Source organism: Pteropus alecto, unplaced genomic scaffold (assembly GCF_000325575.1).
Source record: "Pteropus alecto unplaced genomic scaffold, ASM32557v1 scaffold17, whole genome shotgun sequence".
Taxonomy (NCBI): domain Eukaryota; kingdom Metazoa; phylum Chordata; class Mammalia; order Chiroptera; family Pteropodidae; genus Pteropus; species Pteropus alecto.
Window position 1 is genome coordinate 8,360,606 of NW_006440645.1, and position 8,117 is coordinate 8,368,722.

The window sequence follows — 8,117 nt, forward strand, 5'->3', positions numbered from 1 at the left end:
CTGTACTTACTCCCAGTTAAGCCATTGGACTTATAATATTTTAGGGTATTCTATTCATTTAAACTGAAAAACGATCAAAAGACTCGTGTGTAAAATCTGTGCTCTATTACTTATGTTTATAAAACACTTCCGACAGGAATATTTATGCCAGCTGAGAAATGGTATTAACAAAAATCGACAATAAAGTAAATTTCTTCCCTCTGTACTTACTCCCAGTTAAGCCATTGGACTTATAATATTTTAGGGTATTCTATTCATTTAAACTGAAAAACGATCAAAAGACTCGTGTGTAAAATCTGTGCTCTATTACTTATGTTTATAAAACACTTCCGACAGGAATATTTATGCCAGCTGGGTTATTAATCCATGAATCACATAAACTGCAATGCCTGCTAGCTCGTCAAGAGGAAGCTCACAGAGAATCCTCCGGACCCACTGCTAAGGCGGGTCTGGTCGCTCTGGCTTCCTTGGGAAAGGACCTTGGCCATAGCCCTGCTCTCGGACCCATTCTCATCTGCCCATCTGTGCGTCGAGGGGAAATCAAGTGTGGTACGTGCTATGACAGAGGAAGCAACACGATACAGCGGGGCGGCTTTAGTGGGTGAGGGAAACCTCCCAGGGGGAAAAAATCATTAACTTGAGACTTGAAGTAGGAGTCAATTAGTCAGTGAAAAAGTTAGGCAATGGAAAGGAGTAAATCTCAGCGAGAGGAAGGCAACCTGGGGACAAAAGACGTCAGGGAAGCAGAAGTAATTCAGTATAGTTGGAGCTCTGCGTGTGCCCTTGCGTGCGTGCGTGCGTGCATGTGTGTGTGTGCTGGGTGCGCACGCGTGCACGTGTGTACATGTGCAGTGGCGCTATGCCATGGGGACAGAACATAAGAACAGCAGAGGCTGAGTGTTCTAAGGAAGTTCAGTTTAATAGTCACTTTAAAAAAATAAAAGTAGCTTTTAAACGTTTTCCTTACCCGGTTGTTAGAATTCTGTCAGACAACTGACGCTTCACGAGTACCTACTATGTGCAAAGCATGTGATGTTGTAGGAAACCAAAAGAATTTTGAGGTCTTATAACTGTATAAGAGGGATAAAACCTGCATACAAATAATTATAATACAAGGTAGAAAGTGATAAGTGCCATATGAGAGATAAAAATAAAATGCGAAGAGAGTTCAGAAAGGGAGAATTCACACATCGATGTGTGGCTGACCTATTTTTACTGACAGTACGATAATCTTAGCTATGTGGCTCATCTCAACCATGATGATGTTGATTTTGCAACTACTTTGACCTTCTGTAGGGCACAGTCTTTACAAAACCATCCTATTTATGATACAAACTTGGTCCAGCCACAGGGTGTCTGTAGGCTGGCAGTCTAATAGCATCAGTGCGGGAGCATTTCAGTGGGGTTAGGCTCTACTGGAGGCAGCAGAAATGGAGGCTTACTTGGGAGCAGTGCCCATTAAGTGTGCGTTCAATCCAGTGTGGAATTTCCATTGCTGATAATGGGCAAAGAGATAAATTAACAGAAAATTGGAAATGATTATTAATGTATAAATGGTGGGCTTTTTTTTTTTCTTCTGGGTATACTTGCTAATGCTCTGTCCAGTGAAGAAACAAGTTTCATATGTGAAGAGACAGTCCTTGCCTCCACTGTAATACTCCTGCTGTGTACCCTCTCCAAGCAGACGCTGCCAAGCCGGAGGGACGGTACCCCATCAGTAGACCAGTGCATGTAGCTAGTGGTGGCCCGCCTCCACTTCCCCAGCCTCCACTTTCCCAGCCTCTGCTTTCCCAGCCTCCGCTTGCCCAGCCTCCACTACTTGGTGAGCACGGCTGGCCAGGTCTGGTAAGCGTATGTCCCAGTGCTCTGCCCTAGGCCTGGCTTTGTGCTCATTGGACTGTGATCATTTCCTCTGACCCTGCTGGACTTGCCTGGCCTTTAACTAAGTTTCACTTTCTTCCATCTTTAAGCAGATGGTGTTATTTTGTCAGCAGAAGTAATTATTACTTTCTGTCCCCCATAAATAATAGTGGTCAGAGCCCACGTCTTATATTTAAATCTGAGCCCTCAACACACATTTGTAAAAGGCAAATGTAGCAAATGCAACAATAATGGAAAAGTTCCAGATTTAGAGTTGGAATCCTGACTCAGGTGCTTAGTAATTGTGTTACTAGGGCTGATTAGTGAAACCCTTTGAGTCTTTGTTTAGTCATCTGCAAAATGGGTTGTTTTGGGAATAAATATCAAATACAAACATAATGCTTAAAATGATGTGTAAGGTAAAGTATTATATTTATTGATGATCGATGGCTCTTTGGTATTGAGAAATGCTTTCCCTTTTCCCCCAAGCTTATACATACAGATGTTTACTACAGCTGTTCAATCTGTAGATCAAAGGGAAGGCTTGTTCTTCTAGAAATGTGGTTGGAGACACTTGTGCAGAGTGGAGATGTGTGTGATTTCATCTATCTTTTCAAGGATATACACTTGCAAACTCATTAAAGAGGTGATCATCTAGTTAAATTCAGCGAGCCAAAAATGAACCTTGTGTTCCTTTTCTAAATGATATATTACTTCATCAACTTCATTTTCATGCATTTCACGTAGCACATGAACATTTAAGCGAAAGAACATTTCAGAATAAAGGAAAAAGGACAGGATAGTAATTACAACCAAACTTCCCTTGTGCTGACAGCAGCCAACTCATTTATTAAGTCAATGTAGTCAAGTAAAACAGCCACATCACACTTGATTGAAATCTTGGCCAAGTCTGACAGATGTTCTCTACTCATTGTCAATCTCAAGTATGTTTTAATGAGTTTCAAGTAGCTGGAGCTCCCCTCTGCAGATGCCAGTGTTGCAGAGATTGTGAACAGATTCTTCGGGGCAATGGGTTTTGTATTTAATAAGTGGTGCAGGGTAGGTAACGGGTAGAAATCATTGCCGGCAATGCAATCACCACTCTGGATCACCCGCTCTGGGGCTGTGGTTGATGAGCCTCCTTCAAATCAGTTCCATTCAGAATAGTGCCCCCAAGCCAGTCTGTGTGTGTAACATCTCTGATCTTCAAAGTTGATAAGAGTATTTCAAAATCTTAATCTCTTTGGAGATTTAAGAAGATTCCCACTTTTGGAGACTCACTGAAGCCATAGAAACATTTAAAAAATTGCTTTGGTATCTTTTTAATTAAAAAAAATTTTAACCATTGTTTCTTAATGAAATTGCAATATCTAAAGGGGAGAGAGAAAATTTGCAAAGTAATTCCGATTTACTTGTATGTATTTCAAGTAGATTCAGGATAAGGTTTTAGATGCTTTTTAAGAACCAGTTTTCAGAGAAATAGTTTGATATTTCTATTGCTGTATAGAGCTACTCTTATCACTTTAAAAATTAGTACTCGTGTAGAGAAAAACCATGAGGATAATATTTTTTTCATCAATCTGTCTCAAAATGGTTTATATCGTTTGTATACTATGCCATAAAAAATGAATATTGCTTAGCTGCTGCGGTGTATTAGTTTTCTCCATGCCAGTATAAATTGACTTCCTTTTACAGTCTATATTTCCAGTTTAAATGTTGTAGTTTATTTATTTTTTACTTATTCTTTTTGATGCATCAGATATAAACCTTTTGATAATCTAAAGTATGTTTACCTAGTGGTGTGAAAAGAATAACAATTCCTAAGAAATTTCTGTGGTTTTATGCTTCAGGGATCGTTTAAGAGAAAAGAAACTGTTAAGAAGGAAGTAAACCTCTGCATAAGTCAAAGGAGACATGTTGGAGTCCTGATTTCATTTATTCAACACATTGTTTAAATTTAATGAGACTTTTGAACATTAAAGGAGTGCTTTGTCAGACTTTGAATATTTACAACTCTTCATGCTTCGTACTTGATTTAAAACCCCAAGCCTGTCAGAAAGCCAGATGCCAAGTAAGGACATCACTGATACATTAATATTTAGCTACTGTGAGGCAGAAAAAAATTTCCTCCGTTTTGAGGCATTATGGGGTGGAGTAGAACACAGCTGCCCCAAATGTAGAGTGCGGTGATGATGGTGAGACTTCCTGTGAAAAGATGGTTTCTTAAAAAAAAAATGCGTATTAAGATATTCTTATCTGTTAGGTTTCTCTAGCCCCATGCCCTACAAGTTTCCAGAGCCTGGCTGCTGCGTATAGCAATTAGCTTATGCCAGCGAGAAAATGAGTAGTGAGAGAAAGCTCTGGGCTGGAATGCAGTGTGTGACAAACACAGTGGAGTCTGCGAGAGCTGCTCGTTAGTTAGAAACTAGTCATGGGCTGGCCCCCGAGTGGGCGAGTAGTAACTTTAGATTATTCATTCTCATCTTTGGGCAGCTTTGCCCTCCTCAGGCATGTCATGCCCTCTGGGGAGTTGTTAATGGTACTGCCAAAAGTATAGACATACAAGTTGAACACCAACCGAGAAAAGGATTCTTTGGGGGCTTAGAAAGGCAATAAATTAGGTGGGTATGGAGGCTGGGGGAACCTTTCTTCTCTCTCAAAGAGAAAGGCAGTGCAGGGTGAGGTTCCTCATTACAAGCTGATTACCGAGGCAAAGATGGTGGGTTGATTGAAGGGGTGTAAATAAGACCACAGAGTCTATTAATCTAGGAGAGCATATTTGCCTGTGCTCATTCAGATGTAAAGCTGAAAGGTGGCTTAGATCAACTGCAATGTTTGAAGTTATTGTTTACCAAAGCGGCATTCCAGTGTCCTTGGCATTCTTATAAATTGTGGGCAGGATTCATGGGCTGAACAATTCAACCTCTGAAAAAGTGCAGCTTTGAAGCTGTAAAAAGCCACTAACTGCCTTAGCTGATTACATAGCAGGCTCTTTAGACCGCCAATCTCTTGGCAGGTATTCCTGCCTCACGTTTTCCTATTTATTTCTGCTGAAACTCTACGATGAATTTTAAACTAAAAAATGCAAGCATTTGCTTAAGAAGAATCTGGAACCTCTCTGATACACGGGTGTGACAGTCTATTGTATGCCACCGGCTCTAACCACTTCATCCACAGAGCAGTTTGTATCCTTCCTTCAGGCAGTAATTGGTAAGTATATTTTCTGCCTGTAATCAATAGCTTTTATATTCAACGTAATATTTCTAAACAAGAAGAAATATTACGTTGAATATAAAAGCTATTGATCACAAGGAGTAAACGTCTTTTCCACACGCCACTCCACATGACTGATAATACCAAAATTCTACAGTGCTACCAATGTGACAAATGCCTCTATCATGAATGGATTCTTCAATCTCTGGAGAACCAAGAAAAAACAGAAATGTCTTTACCAAACCCCCAATGAAAATATACCTTGTATATAAAAGTAATGTCATAGATTGTTGATATAAACTAGAAAATATGATTTGAGGCTTTTTTCTAGAAATAGTGATGAGTTTCCATGTGTGCATGTTCATATACCTATATGAGTTCATACATACTGATTCTCATGGAAACATGCATCCCTGGTCTTCTCCATGGCTGATGTGAATTGAACTTCCCTCTTGTATTTCTCTCTCTCTCTCTGTCTCTCTGTCTCTCTGTCTCTCTCTCTCTCTCTCTCTCTCTCTGTATCATCTATCTATATCTATCTTTTCTATGGGGGATGTGTTCCAAGACCCTCAGTGGATGCCTGAAACCACAGATATTTATATCTATTCGTAGTAATCCCCCCTTTTCTATGGGGGATATGTTCCAAGACCCTCAGTGGATGCCTGAAACCACAGATAGGACCAAACATCTTATACACTATTTTTTTTTTCTGTACATATCTATGATAAAGTTTAATTTAAAACTTTAGGCATAGTAAGAGATCAACAATAACTAAAAATAGAAAAATTATAGCAATATAGTGTAATGAATGTTATGCAAATGTTCTCTCTCTCTTTCTCAAACTATCTTATTGCACCGTAGTCACCTTTTCATTTAAAGGAAGCGCTGTACGGCTTCTCTATGATATATTTGAATCGCCAGCATCACTACTCTTGCACTTTGTGGCCATTATCAAGTAAAATAAGGGTGCCTTGAATACAGGCATTATGACATCTCACCAATCCACTGATAATCCAGATGGCCACTAAGTGACTAATGGGCGAGGGGTGTACGTTCAGTGATACTCTGGATGAAGGGATGATTCATGTCTCAGGTAGGATGGAGCTGGACAAGATGAGATTTCATCACACTAAGAACAGCACACCATTTAAAACCGTGTAAATCGTTTATTTCTGGAATTTTTCATTTTATATTTTTGGACCGAAGTTGACTGTGGGTAACTGAAACCTTGGAAAGCAAACCGAGGGTGAGGCGGGACTGCTGCACACATGCACGCACCGACACACGTACGTTTGCACACGCGCTTATATTTATACTGATTTCTACCCCCTTATAACTTGGTCTTTCACATCACTAAGGGTAGAGGTTGCCGGAGTAGCTGATTCTTGTTAGCGATATGGCCTTTTAGCCGAGGTCAAGTTTTTCTTCAGGAAAGCAAAGCGCCTCATGGTACAGCATCACCGGCCAGCGCGTACAGTTGGGCCACCTGACTGAGCTGGTAAATGTTATGCAGTTCACCTTCCACGTGCTGAGCTCTAAGCTACCTGCGCTTTGAGGAAAGCACGCTCTTTTTAACCTACGTGAAGATGTCCTCAGCCATCTAGACCAGACAGATCCGTATTTTCATAAAAGGGGCAGTTTTTTTTTTTTTCTGATTTGCACGACGTTGTCGTATGACCTCGCTTGCACCATTTCCTATGAATTTAGCTGATGAATTAGGCACTAGAATTTTTCACATAAATTTATAAAATTTATAATTCACAAAAACTGAGAGTTTGTGGGTGATCAAGAATCAGATAAAGTGCACCATTTTTAAACTGAGAAAATACTGCAAAGATGTGAAATGTAAAATATAGCTAAGCTGATAGATAAGAGGTGAAATTCAGTCAGTCATCACTGAGGAGAAATGAAGAAACCAGGAATCTTGGAATTAGAAATTTAAAATATATTGTAGCCAATTCTTACATCATAGATTCCATCATGATATCGACCACTACATAAATAATAAAGGAAATCAATATAGAAATTTATTTCTTCAGATTTAATACCTTGGAAAGATACTCTGAAATACAAATATGTAGGAGTCAGGTAGATTAGAATAAGTTTTTCCTTATAGAAATAGATCAAAGTTAGGTTAATAATGTAGTTCCTAATAGTTTTATTTTAAATGGCTCTATACTAACAATAATAAAAACATTGAATCTGTGAGCTTTAGTCTTAATATACAAAATAATGTGAAAAACTTAAACAGATACCCTCAATTTTGCAGTATGCTTTACATATGGAGTTCTGAATTAAGTGAAGTTTCTCCTCAACTTCTAATAGCTTGTGGCTTATGAGCTGGCCATCTTGAAAATCTCCCCATGAGCACGGTCTTTATTTCTCATCCAGACTCAAAGGCAGCTTTGGTGGGTTCACTAAGGAGTGAACAAGAAGAGACATCACATAGTCTCCTGCCCCTGGAAGCAGGTCCCCCTGGAAGGGGCTGCAGAGGAGAGGTGACAGATCTGAAATTACTTGGCATGTGAAGAGAAGAACTCAGTCTCCAAAAGAGACCACCTGCTACCCTTTATGGATGCTGAAAAAATACCAAAGTTGAAAGTACAAGAAATATGATGCTCTAAATAAGAAAGGGAAAAGAATGGTAATGAACTTTCAGAATAGACAAGTAGACCGCACTGGTTGCTATTTAAAATACACATCCACAGGCAGAGAAACATTTGCCCAAATTGTATGGGGATGTTTTAGTGCTCTGGGGTGATGCTTTTAACTCATAATGAGGCATTGTTAAAGACATTCCTTATTTTGGTGCATGTGTCTATGGGTCTGTGGGTTCACTTCTCAGAACACGAACTGCTTTTTCATGTGTTGGAGAGAAATTCATTTCTTTCGTTGTGTTTTATTCCCTAGGGGAAGACACATGCAGAGAGTTGTCTGTGGTGTGAAAGAGAGTTTTACACAGTATTAGATCCAGAAGTTTATTATTTTGGGGACAGGCTCCCATTTCAGGACAAGACCAGTACGCACCTTAGTGTATTTTGTCC